Consider the following 12,624-nt stretch of genomic DNA (forward strand, 5'->3'; position numbering starts at 1 on the left):
GGAAACATGCGTAAAAGACCACAAGTAGAGATGTACAAGGATGCTTTTTTGCAGCACTGTGATAACAGGCTGCTAGAGGCAACCTAAGTGTCCATCACAAGGGGAGCAGGTAACAAAAAGTAACAGGCACATATGATGGAATCAGATACTTCGATTGAAGCCATGACCTGGATGTGTATACAGCAACACAGATGTCAAAACCATAATGTTGAGTGAAACCATAGTCAATACAGAATGAGATTAACACAAGGCCATTTGTGGAAATAAAAGTACATACATAAACAAAACAACGCTGTGTGTTTTCAAGGATACAAGCATATACCAGGTCATATATAAAACACATTACAGTGGTTGCCTGGGATGAAGAAAGGATGAGGAAATATGGGAATATGAATTGGAAATAAAGGGGTGAAAATACTAAAAGAAAAAAGAAGAGGAACTTTGATCTTTACTCATCATAAACTGAGGAGTAAGACTAACTCAACAATCAGCTGCTCAGTTAAATAACCAGCCAACAAAAACAAAAACAAAAATATGTTTCTCCCCATTGAGGATAGGTCCAGCATGTCACTTTTTAAGATGAAGTCCCTGGGTCCCCAATTAATCTTGTCTTCTTTAAACCCTCATTAGTCCTAATCCCCCAATTTCTTTTCCTCAATCAGAGCTCTTTGTCTGCATAGGGGATCAATCCTCTCAGTCTAGATTAAGAAAAATATGACAGCTTATGAGAAGTTTACAGATCTATCTCACCAAACTCAAGGGCATGCAAATGCCAGACAGGCTTAGGAATGACAGTGACATGGGGCCTACGTTATTCTCCCCAGGACCTTGTAGTCAAGCTCCCTGTCTACACAGTTGCCTTATTTGCTCTCTGCAGACTGCTTTTCTTTGCCCCTCAAAGACAAGTACATATCTTTGCTATGGCTTCCATATGTACATGTTCTCCTTTCAAGGGACCAACTAGGCATGACTTATATTTCTCTGTCCCAAACCAACATCTGAAGGAGAGAGTATCCATTTGACCCAGCTTAGTCCAATCCACTAGTCAGGCACACAAGTTTGCTCAGGGTCTAATTCTTTGAGTGATGGGGATGAAGGGCAGAGTTCAGGAAAGAGGCTGTGGGCCGGGCAAAAAAGTCTCATATACTCTCTTTGTAGATATCCCCTGTCACACAACCAGAGAAACAGGTTTTGACCAGGTCAGTAGAAGAGGCATTGAACTAAAGTGATGTCACTTGAGGTTCCATTGATTTTTCCATCCATTGCATATCTTGAAGGGTTTAATAAAAAGAAAAAATTAGAAGGTTAGAGTTCAGCTGAAACTTAGAGATCATTTAGTCTCGGCCCATCATCTGCGGGTTAGAAAACTGGGGCTTGATGGGATTATAAAACAGTTCAAGGTCAAGTACATGGTCAAGCAAGGACCCCCCAAGTTGGATCTCAGACTCCCAGTCCCAGGGTTTCCATCTCACCTTGAAACCACAGTATTAACCTGGAGTACCTTTCGTCCAACAAACGAAATAGACATCAAGCCCCTTGAATAGGAATTAAAATCAATGTGATATATACATACACACAGATATATGCTATATCTGCAGTCCCCATCAATATTATGCCTTGAGGTCCATGACATATTCAGAGAGTCCATCAAGGTTATAACCTAGTCTGGTGGACTAAAAAAATTCAGCTAATGCTTTGGCTGAATCCCAGTCAAGGTGATTATAATCATCCATCCCCCAGGCCCAGGAGAGCCTCTCCTGTGTGCATCCCCTTTTCTCTAATCATGTGCTTCCTTCCCACCCTGTGACTGAGGGAACCTTCACTAATAGGTGCATTGGGTGCAATGTTACAGTTGGAACATTTTAGAGTTGCAGTTTTAGACTTGGGAGAGTACTTAGCGGTCATCACTCAAGCCCTCTGAATTTTACAGATGGTGAAATTGAGGTTCAAAAAGAAAGGATGAGAGGCCCAATGACACAGGACTGTGGAAGCATAAGAAAAATATATCATTTCTCTCTGGTGCCATTTCCATGACTGCACCCAGGCTGTTTCTCTCCTATTTCGGCAGACAATTCCCTTATCAGCAGCTGAGGACCCAAATGAGTAAAAGCAAAACCATGGGGTCCTGAGTAGTTTCAGGTGATCCACAAATTTGACACAAAAACAAAACCAAAAAAGCTTATAAACAAAGGCCACTATGTGGCAGTTGCTATTAGTTCCCCACCCTCCCAATACCCTTGAGGATGCACCAGCCTACGTCCAGTTGCCGGGACTTGTACCTTTCTCTAGCTGACTTACTCCAAGGCACCATGAGCCTCCAGTGCTGCGGAGGTAAACTCTCACTCTCAACAGCTCTCAAACAATGACTGGCAGAAGGTAGTGTATACATACCCCAGCCCCCTTTCCCTTCAATAGGATAACTTGGAGGCATGTTTCTACACCAGTTCAGAGTTTCCTCACAGGATCAAGCTCCTCATTCACAGTGGTAGCTGTTCTGATAAACACCCTGTATTGGCTCATTTCTTTTGCCATCTCACTCTCTCTCTCCTGCTGGTGTTTCCTACACCTCCCAAACAACTACTTGTACTTGACTCCTTGTCTCGAGATCTGTTTCTAGGGAACCCAAACTAAGAAAGCTTCATAAGAGATGTGCATTCTTGGCTGGGCATGGTGTCTTACACCTGTAATCCCAGCACTTTGGGAGACTAAAGCAGGAGGATTGGTTGAGTAGTTCAAGACCAGCCTAGGAAACACAGTAAGACCCCATCTCTAAAAAATTAAAAAGCTGGTCAAGTGTGGTGGTGCATACCAGTAGTCCCAGATACCTAGGAAGCTGAGGCAGGAAGATTGCTTGAGCCCAGGAATTAGAGATTACAGTGAGCCATGATCACGCCACTGCACTCCAGCCTGGACAACAGAGTACAACCTCATCTCTAAATAAATAAGTACTTACGTAGATAGACAGGTAAAGTGCATTCTCTCTGGCCTTGAGAACAAAGCGCATTGTCAGAATAGGCTAGGTTATATTACTGTAACAGAAATAATTTCAGTGACTTAATACAAAGTTTATTTCTCCAGTCAAAGAAGATATGGTGACTCTTCTCAGGCAGCTCACCTTCCAGTGGCCACTCAGGGATCTCTGCCCGGTCCATGTGTGGCTCTATTATCTTGGGGCCCTTCTCTTCCAGCCTTGTGGAAGATGGAAAGAGGGAGAATGGAAAATTACAAGATGTTTTAAGGGGCAAGCTTGGAAGTATTCTACATCATTTCCACCCACATTCAGAATTCAGTCACATGATTTTACCTGAATGCCTTTTGTGTGTCCAGGGGGAAAGTAAAGGGGTCGATGAAAGCATCCCATTGTCTTTTCCATACAGATATACAAGGCATCTGGCTGGAGCCTAGAATGGGAGAATCCTGACTTCCAGGCCATAGCCCTGGTCAAGGAAATGGTATTGGCCATCAGCAGCAACCTCTTTTTGGCCTTTGTCTTCCCTAGCTCCTGAAGCTACATCTCCTACTGATCCCACCTGCAGACCTTGGCTGGTTTCAGTCATTCATTTAACACACAGTGTGTGAGCGCCTACTGTGTGCCAGATGTTATGCTAGGCACTGGATATAAGCTGGTTTCTGAAGCACGGGTTTTGGCCACAGCAATAGGTGTTCCAACAGCTATCACCCACCGTTCAGTGGGAACTTAGCATCTGTGTTATTCAACCAGCTTCCCTGGAGACACCCCTTACAGGGCAGTTCTAAGTTTCCAGGGAGCCTCCAGCACTGCACATCGCCTCACCCCACCAGTTCTCTAAATCAGGCTGTTCACGAGCCTGGACCTCTGCTGAGGTTCCCTCTCTGGGGTTTGCCAATTTCCCCCAGTCTCCTCTAAGATGGCGATTCTTAATCTGGGGCCTACAAACCTGGATGGTAAACAAAGGTTGCATTTTTATTCTCACTAACCCCTAACTCATGGGTTGGCACATTATGGCCCACAGGCCAAATCTGGTTGGCTCACCACCTATTTTTTCATAGACCATGAGCTCTGACTGTCTTTTACATTTTCAAATGGTTGGAAAACACAATCAAAAGAGGAATAATATTTCACGACTTGTAAAACTTATATGAAATTCAACTTTCACTGTCCATAAATAAAGTTTTATGGGAACACAGCCATGCTCATTCATTTACATATTATCTGTGGCTGCTTTCAAGCTATATCAGCAGAGTTGAATAGTTGCTGACAGAGACCATATGGCTCACAAAGCCTAAAATATTTACTATCTGGCCCTTTACAGAAAAGTTTGCTGACCTCTGCTATAACTGAAAGTTAGCGTTTTCTTCAATTATGAATAAAGGCAATAACCAGAGTGGTCATAGTACCTGTGACTTTGTCACCAATAGAATTCACAGGTATTTTCATAACATTGCATTGTTACATATTTTGAAATATCATGTATACTCATCATTATTTCAGAATTAGAGCAATTATTAGACCCATCATTTTATCTTGTCATTTTAAAGTATTAAAAAAGAAACACATATATATTCTGAAAAAAGGTATATGGGCTTCACCAAACTGCCAGAAGGTTTATGATCCAAAAAGGGTAAAAGTCCCAATTCTAGGAGAAAAAGGACCCATCCGGCAAAGTCCTGATTTCCCACCCAGCTCTGGCCAGTTCTCTTGTGCAGAGGGCTAAAGCCAGCTCCCTGTATCCCATCAGCTCACTGGGAATGGAGAGCTCCTGGACGAACAGGGAGTTTGTGTTGCCTTCCTGGCCCCGTGTTAGCACTTGATGCTTGAATCCTCGGCAGCACTCATTTCTTTCCCTAGTATTGCCTGACCAGCAGTGCCCTTGCCATGCCCATGGGGCCTGCATCTTGAGCTGCCCAGCCACCCTTACCCAGCCAGCCTCAGGAGGGCTTTGATGTCAGGACCCATGGACTCTACTAGAGACCTTGGAGGTTCAGTTTCAGGATGGGGGCTGGGAAGGGATGCAATGCCAGGGCCCAAGGACTGATAGCCCAAGAGGACCCTCTTGCCCTTTCCCACTCCTGTTTCCTGCAAGAATGTCATCTTTACTAAGTTAAATCCATGTTCCCTGCCTATCCAAGAAAGATGGGGGGCTCATGTTGCTTCACACAGGAAGCACCACATTGGACTTTGTATGGAGAGGCCACATTTACTGCCCCTAAGGTCCGAGCATCTACAGGTCCTAGATTCAATAGAGGCATTGAATCTAAAATTCCCACTTAGGAATTTGGGAGACTTTAAGGTACTATCCTGAAAAGGTCACATGACTTTTGACTAAGCCATATATACATGGAAACCTCTAGAATAAATATGGAGGACAGGACTGGGTTGCTCCAGTTGGCAATATGGTTAAGATCTTCAATATTTATGTTTCTTATGAAATGGTACCTGAACTTTCCTTGCAAGAGAACATGATCACATAACTATGTGTGTGTGGCCCATGTGGGTTTTCAGAGTCAGTGAAGGTAGGACAAGGCTGCTGGGTGGAGCCAGCGCCCTGAAGGAGATATCTGAAAGCAGACACTGCCAACCTGAGGAAGGTAGGTTGTTGTTGAAGTTTAACTTCCCAACCCCCTCATTCCTCAGGAAATCTCCTCACAGAGCCTACAAAGTTCTCCTTCTCGGGGCCTTTCTGAAAAGGGAAAGCTCCCAGAATGCTCTCGGTGATGGAAAGATAGGCTCAGTGACCACCAAGGATTCCAACATTCTGACATCATCCACTAGACATTAACCAAGAATCTCCTGGTGAACCCATCAGTGAACGAGGCCTGAGAAAGCTATCCACAGTTTGCCTGGGCTTCCTTGGTCCAGGGAGGGTGCAGATATGGAGCATCAGCCTCGGAGATGGGTGACCAGCCATCTTCGTTTTCCAAGAAAGCCCCAGGAAAACTGGGACAAGTTGGCCACCCTACAGGAGACCTTCAATTCTGCCTTCTAGACCTTGCCAGTTGTCTCACTGGGTGACTTCGAGCAAGTCTTAATTTCTTCATGTGTGACATGGCAGCCTGTCATCTTATTAAAACCAACCAGCTAAACATGCTATTGAGTCCATTGGTTTGTACTCCAGGGTCAATATTTATGAAGAACAAAGCTGGTTTAATATCACTGCTTTGATACACACCATCATTGTTGCCTCTTGCATTCTCTACTGCATTTCCTGCCAAAGGATATTCACAGCTATGGTCTCATTTTAGCCTAACAAGTCTGTAAAAGAGAAAAGATAAGAAGGAGAGATCGAAATTTTAGTTATCCCCATTCTGCAGGTGCACAAACAGGATCCCAGAAAGAAGTGACTTTCTCAAGGTTACCCAGAGAGTAGGCAGGTGGTTCTGTTCTCTGGATTGCTCCCCAGTGCCTTTGCTTAGAGTCTTCACATTTGAGCAACTCTGCATGCCGATAATATTCAACCCCACAGTGTCTCATGTACCACTTACCCTAGTTCTTGCCTCTCTTGTGAGAACAGGTCCAGTGTGTCACAGGTAACACAGACTTACAATCACAAAATTGGGTATTGCTATGACGGATATTGATGAGACTTTAAAGATGGAGTAATTGGCTGATAACATAATGAGCCTTAAAGCAGATAATAATATTGAGCTCTAAAGGGGATATTAGTATTGATCTGCCTCATCAGGCCTGTTGGGAGGATTAGCTCACTGGCAATTGTAAGAAACTTTGCAATGAAGGAGCACAAATGATAGCACATTTGAGACTCACCTTATCCCCTTTGGGATGCCTCTCCCTAGAGTGATTTAAGTAGTAATCTGGATGCCATAGCAACTAAGACCTGCTTGATGGAACCCTTCATCCCTCTGCTCCCTGTGCACTTCTGTATTCTTTAACTCAACCATAAGGTGAAGACTTCTCTTTCCTAATAAAACAAAAGTGCAGCAAAAAACACTTGATTTTTGGCCCCTAAAAGCAGCAGGAGCATGGCAAAAATGTAGGATGCTTTTAAGAATTCCAACTAGATGCAATCCTCTTATCTGTGGCCACAGAAGTCATGGGTGGAAGAGTCACACTTAGAATAATCAAAGATGGCCAAAGGGGCTCTGCCAGCTAGGGGCTCAAGAGAGGCCATATAGGAGGCATTGATTTTGTGGTTCTGATCTGGAGTTCTCTTTACTGCCATTAGGGAAACATTAGCTTTCTCTCACCTGCTCCCATAGCCAGTCCATGTGGAAAGAGTTCTCTGGGTTGTTTTCATAATGTCATTATTGTAGTAATACTGGTTTCAGAGTAGATGTTTAATAAATGCTGACTGATTGATGTTCTGGTGTTTGTGTGTGCATTACGTGCTTACTCACAAGCAAGCTTTTCCAATTTTGCCTTTGCTTTGCACTGAATCACATGCTTTTTTTCCTGAGCCCCTTGTGAAAAAACAAATGAATGAAGAAGTGATTTGCTCAAGGTCATGCAGCTTAAAAATGACAGAACCAAGATGTCCCCAGAGCTTTTGACACCAAGCCTAGAGCTTCTTCTATTCTGCCCTCCTGCCCTCCATAACCATGCTGCAATCCAATCACAAGCACTCAAGGGGACTTATGCCCCATGCTTGTTTTTATTTTCTCTGTGCTCTAACCAGCTAAGTGTTCACTCAGCAACAGTCATTCATCAAGGGAGGCCATTGAGCAGGAGGTTCTGTTGACTGTGCTAGGGGCAGCCCAGCCTCCCCACTGCCCTAGGGTTACCTCTAGGGGACACCTGCAACCCTTCTTTTGCACAGAAAAGTAGTGAAGTTCACCTTGGTATTCAAGATGCCTGCATTTTCTCCCCATCCTCTCAATTCCTCCTCTCTCAAAAGTATTTTAAAGAAAAAGATTTAAAATTGCTTGGAAATTGAAGCAAGATTGCCTGGTTATTGATTCAAATTCTGGCAGGCCTGACTTGAAGCTGTCTCACTTGTTACTGTCACCAATTCTGATGGCTAAAGAGGAATCCTGAGGAGTTGGGCTGAAACCAAATGATCCAGGAATCCCTCCATCCCCCACCCCACCTCCATGCAGGAGAATTTCATATTTCCATTCCAGCTGAGGTCTATTGCAGGATGTTAATTGGGATTTCGGTTGGTGCCTCTCACTCTGGGGTTTTGCTTAAACTAATATTTTTGGTTCTTTGTTTCTGTATCTTAACAGCAGACAACAAACAACCTCTGATTAGCCACAGAATGACAAGAGCTGGGTTTATCCAGCAATTTGGCAGATAGACACAATAACAGTAGCCTTTGAAGCACTGCTATTGGGAATGTGATAGGGAATGTATTGTGGCAAAGAAATCCTATACTTTGTGTCATCCTCTGCATAGAAAAAGAATCTGGGTCTATTGCATCTTGTAAGAAAAAAGATATTAGAGAGACAATAAGATACTAGTAATAACAGTCTGCTTATATGCTAAAAGGGCTTGAGACACAATCATACAGACCTGAATCTACTTATTTTGTAGGCTTCCTTTAGCAAATTTTCTTTGCTTGGTTTCTATGGAAACTGGAGGCTGCACATGAGCTAGAGACACTCAGTAGTCTTTCCTGGCAGATGTGTCCATTTCAGATATCTCTGATTTAAGTGATGTCATGTTTTAACCACAAAGATTAAAAGAAAAAGTAATACTAATCCATTTGTTGTGCTCACATAATTATTGCTGAGAAAGTCTATGTTGATAGCTACCATTTATTGAGCACTTGCTGTGTTCCAGGACATATTCTAAGCAATTATATATCTTCGCTCACTTAATCTTCCCAGTAGCCCCATTGGTTTGGTATCTGTAACAATCTAGGTCCAGCCAGGAAAACAGAAACCACTCTAGGTGTCTCAAATAGAAGGAATTGAATATAAGGAATTAGTTATGAATACAGTGAAATTGCTGAGAGGCCAAACAAGGGGCTGGGAGGCAGCTCAGAGAGTAGAAAATATAAGGAGCTACTCTAAACCCTGGGGCTGGAGAGACAATGGGAAGAGGTCATGTTTCCTGTGCCAAGTTGAGACGGAGTGGCATGAGCTAGAACTATCACGAGGACTCCATGTAGGAGCTGAGACCAAGTTTCCAGTTAAGCTTGTTTTTAGAGCTCTACTGGTAGAGGTTGAGAAAGCTGACACCAGATTTTCTTTCTCTATTTCAGGAAAAGAGAAACATGCTCACTGGCGTAAAGGGGTATCAAGGGGTAAGGAAATCCAACAACAGCAGAACACTAACCTCTGTTTACCCAACCCCGTGTCATGGTCACCAAGCCCAGGGCATGGGTCAGTGATTAAGAGGACACTGGAGCTGCAGCCTGGAGCCTCCTCCTGAGGGGCAGGAACTATCTGGTGGGCACTGGACCTATGAGACTGCTACCAGCACATCACAGGAAGCAAAGAGAGAAAGAGGGAGTAATGCCCTGCCTTCTCTCTGTCTCCTACCCTCAGACCTTCTGTCAAGTTCTCCTATTGGCTTGAATCTGGGGCCAGAAGTCAAAGGATTCTGGGAAATGAGTTCCCCTGTGATTCAGAGAAGAGCAGAGGAAGTACAGAGATGAACCTGAGAGCAAACTAGCAGTTGATTCATGGAGTACTTCTATACCCATTTTATTAATAAGAAAACTGAGGCACAGAAATATTATTTTCCAAAGACAAACATTAGCAAGTAAAATGACTTGTTATCTGGTTAAATCCACCCCCTTAACCACTTTATAATATCTTCTGTGGAGGGAAAAAGGACGTCACACACATAAAAATCCTATATCACATGCCCTTCACCCAAGTAGGCCCAGTTGATTATGAAAACATTCAATTGTGGGAGACTGCCCATCTTAAATTTGCCCATCTGGGGGTTCTGGATATTTATTTAAAGTATGCTTATAATTCCAGACGATTCAGCCTGGCTACGTATCCATGCCTTGAGTCATAAAAATATGAAAAGGGCATGTCCTGACTAGTGACATGGACCTGGGAGTAGGGGAAGACTGAACTGATGAGGAACCTCACTTTTCTCATATTTGCTTTGATTCCATTTGGTTAGAGTGTCACAAAGAGGTGAGGGAGAAAGTAGGAAAAAATTCCCAGTTCCTATTTTCTCCCTTAATGTTTGACCATCTGCTGCTGCTAAAGTTGTTAGAGAAATCTATCAGTGGAAAGCTAAATGTCTACCTGAAAGCTTCATCTTTTCTCTGAATTGGGAGAAGAAGACCATTTAGCTGAGGGACACCTTGGCAAAACTTGAAGAGAATTGTTTCATCTGATAGCCAGGGCAGACCCTTCCTCGAAGCAGTCATGTCTTCAGAGAGCTTACTTGAAAACCAAGGAACATTGCAATATAAGGATTTTCAGTAACTAGCAATAAGATAACATTTTTGGTGAGCTTATTTTCCTTGTTTCCTTTTAAATGTATGCTTTATGTGAAGGAACTTCGGTATTTGTAAGGCTAGTCCTGCTTACCTTAGCAGACAAATCCATGGAAACGTGCGGATGCTTATCTTCCTTCCCAAAGGGTCCGAAGTGCTTCCCTGGTTAAGGACCGCTGAAGGGGGATGTTTTTCTCCCACTGAATCCCCAAAACCAGCCAGGGAAAGTGGTGGACTCTGTTCCTTGCAGGATAGCACAGTTCTGGCCTGCCCCTGACCTTAATCCCAGGGAGAAAGCAACTTGTGGAAACCGAAGCAGGCAGAGTAAAATCCCTTCTGTCCCCCTCAAAATATTTTTTCCAGAACTAATGAAATTTAAGGCCAGGTAGGGTGGCTTATGCTTGTAATTCCAGCATTTTGGGAGGTTGAGGCAGGAGGATCCCTTGAGGTAAGGAGTTTAAGACCAGCCTGGAGAGCATAGCAAAACCTACAAAAAAATACAAAAATTAGCCAGACGTGGCGGCATGTGCTTGTAGTCTCAGCTACTCAGAAGACTGAGGTGGGAGGATTGCCTGAGCCCAGGAATTTGAAGCTGTAGTGAGCTATGATCACACCACTGCACTCCGGCCTGGGCAACAGACAGAGTGAGACCCTGTCTCTGAAAAAAATAGAATAAAATAAAATAAAAATAATTTAAAATAGCCTTGCAATTGACAGCAATAGACATTTAATGGCCAGGAAGTCTTAATACCTACTTTCTCATTATGGATATGAGGTGAAATATATTTGCATAACAAAGAGTACCTGTTAATTTTGCCAGGTGCCTGGCTTTAAAGACAAGAAAGAAAAATCCTATATCCTGTGACCTCCATGAGTTTCCTTTAAGTCTGGATCCAGGCTGTGTGGGGCCTGATACAATCCTAGGGGACCTCCTTAAGAAAAAGAATGCAGAATTAGGACCATCAACTTAGGTATAAAAATGTTTATCCATTTAGAATGAGAAAAGAGATCACAACACATTAGGAAATTGTTAAAAGCCAAGAGATGTCTAAAACTTACAAAATCTAGAATGTAATGCTTTTGTGTTAATACTTTCCCTACTTTTTTACACTTTGTGATTATCCCTTCATACAATAATTCTGTGATATCTTCTATCAAGAGACTAGAAAGATAAATCAGCATTTTCTTCAACATAGTTGACCAAATTTACCTTTTTATTTTTCATAGTTCAGAAAAATTTATTTTGGCTTTACAACTCATTATTTATAGTGAGATGCCCATTTTTAGGACTGTGGTCAAATATGGAAAAAACTTCTAAGTGTTTTCTGCATGTGAGCTAAGACTTAAAGGTATTTCAGGTTTTCTCATGAGGTGATTAATCTTAAAAATACACTTTGAAAGGACAGCAGCCACTAACCACTTGTTGTTGATGTCCTTGTTTCTTTATACTGAGTGACTTGGCCTATAGGACACTGGGAGTATCCCTAAATGCCACCACTTAACTAGACTGTGAAGAGACTGAATGACGCAGATGCATACCCACTGAACCCAACATTCCCAATTCAACTTCCCATTAGGTATTCCCTAAAGATTCCCATAGCTATTACAAAGCCACATAATACAAGGGGATGATGACAGAGGGAAAGTTGGCATGAAAAGAGACAGCAGTCTTAACTGATTGCAGTGAAATAATGTTTCTAGTTGGCCATGGTGGTGCACACCTGTGGTCCCAGCTACTCATGAAGCTGAGGCAGGAGGATTACTTGAGCCCAGGAGTCGGAGGCTGCAGTGAGCTATGATCACACCAATGCACTCTAGCCTGAGCAACAGAGTGAGATCCTGTCTCTGAGAGAGAGAGAGAGAGAGAGAGAGAGAGATCTTTTCAGGTCCTTGAATGGGGATTATGTAAAGGAGGGACCCTGAAATTTACAACCTAAGCTTTCTTAGTTTGTGATAAATCTGCCTCTGGTTTTATCGACATTATCATCATCATTATTATTATTACTCCTGCAACATGGGGGCTTTCTGGGGATTCCAACAAGATAATGCGTACAGACGTGAAACATAACAGGCTGTCGACTGTATTTATCATCATCATCATCACTGTACTTGACTCTCAACAAGAAGTAAGGAAGGAAAGAGTGTCATGGCCAAGAGGCTTTCTGGAGGAGATGACCCTCCTGCTGGGTCTCAGAGGCTCTCCTTTTACTTTTAACACCTGTAGTACTCAATTCTTTTCAGGTAAGGTCTTGCAGTAACCAATTTCCAGGACACAACAATC

At 43.0% G+C, this 12,624-nt stretch overlaps 1 long non-coding RNA gene across 1 annotated transcript; it reads right to left on the bottom strand.

The window, feature by feature from the left end:
- Nucleotides 1-3,141: 3,141 nt before the first annotated feature.
- On the bottom strand, nt 3,142-10,870 carry LOC129527376 (uncharacterized). The gene is made up of 3 exons (XR_008672315.2): nt 10,438-10,870; nt 6,150-6,232; nt 3,142-3,189 (listed from the first exon to the last, which is right to left on the bottom strand). It is a non-coding gene; the product is annotated as an uncharacterized lncRNA (long non-coding RNA).
- Between the last annotated feature and the right edge of the window lie 1,754 nt (nt 10,871-12,624).

Source organism: Gorilla gorilla, chromosome 18 (genome assembly GCF_029281585.2).
Source record: "Gorilla gorilla gorilla isolate KB3781 chromosome 18, NHGRI_mGorGor1-v2.1_pri, whole genome shotgun sequence".
In the NCBI taxonomy this organism is placed as follows: Eukaryota; Metazoa; Chordata; class Mammalia; order Primates; family Hominidae; genus Gorilla; species Gorilla gorilla.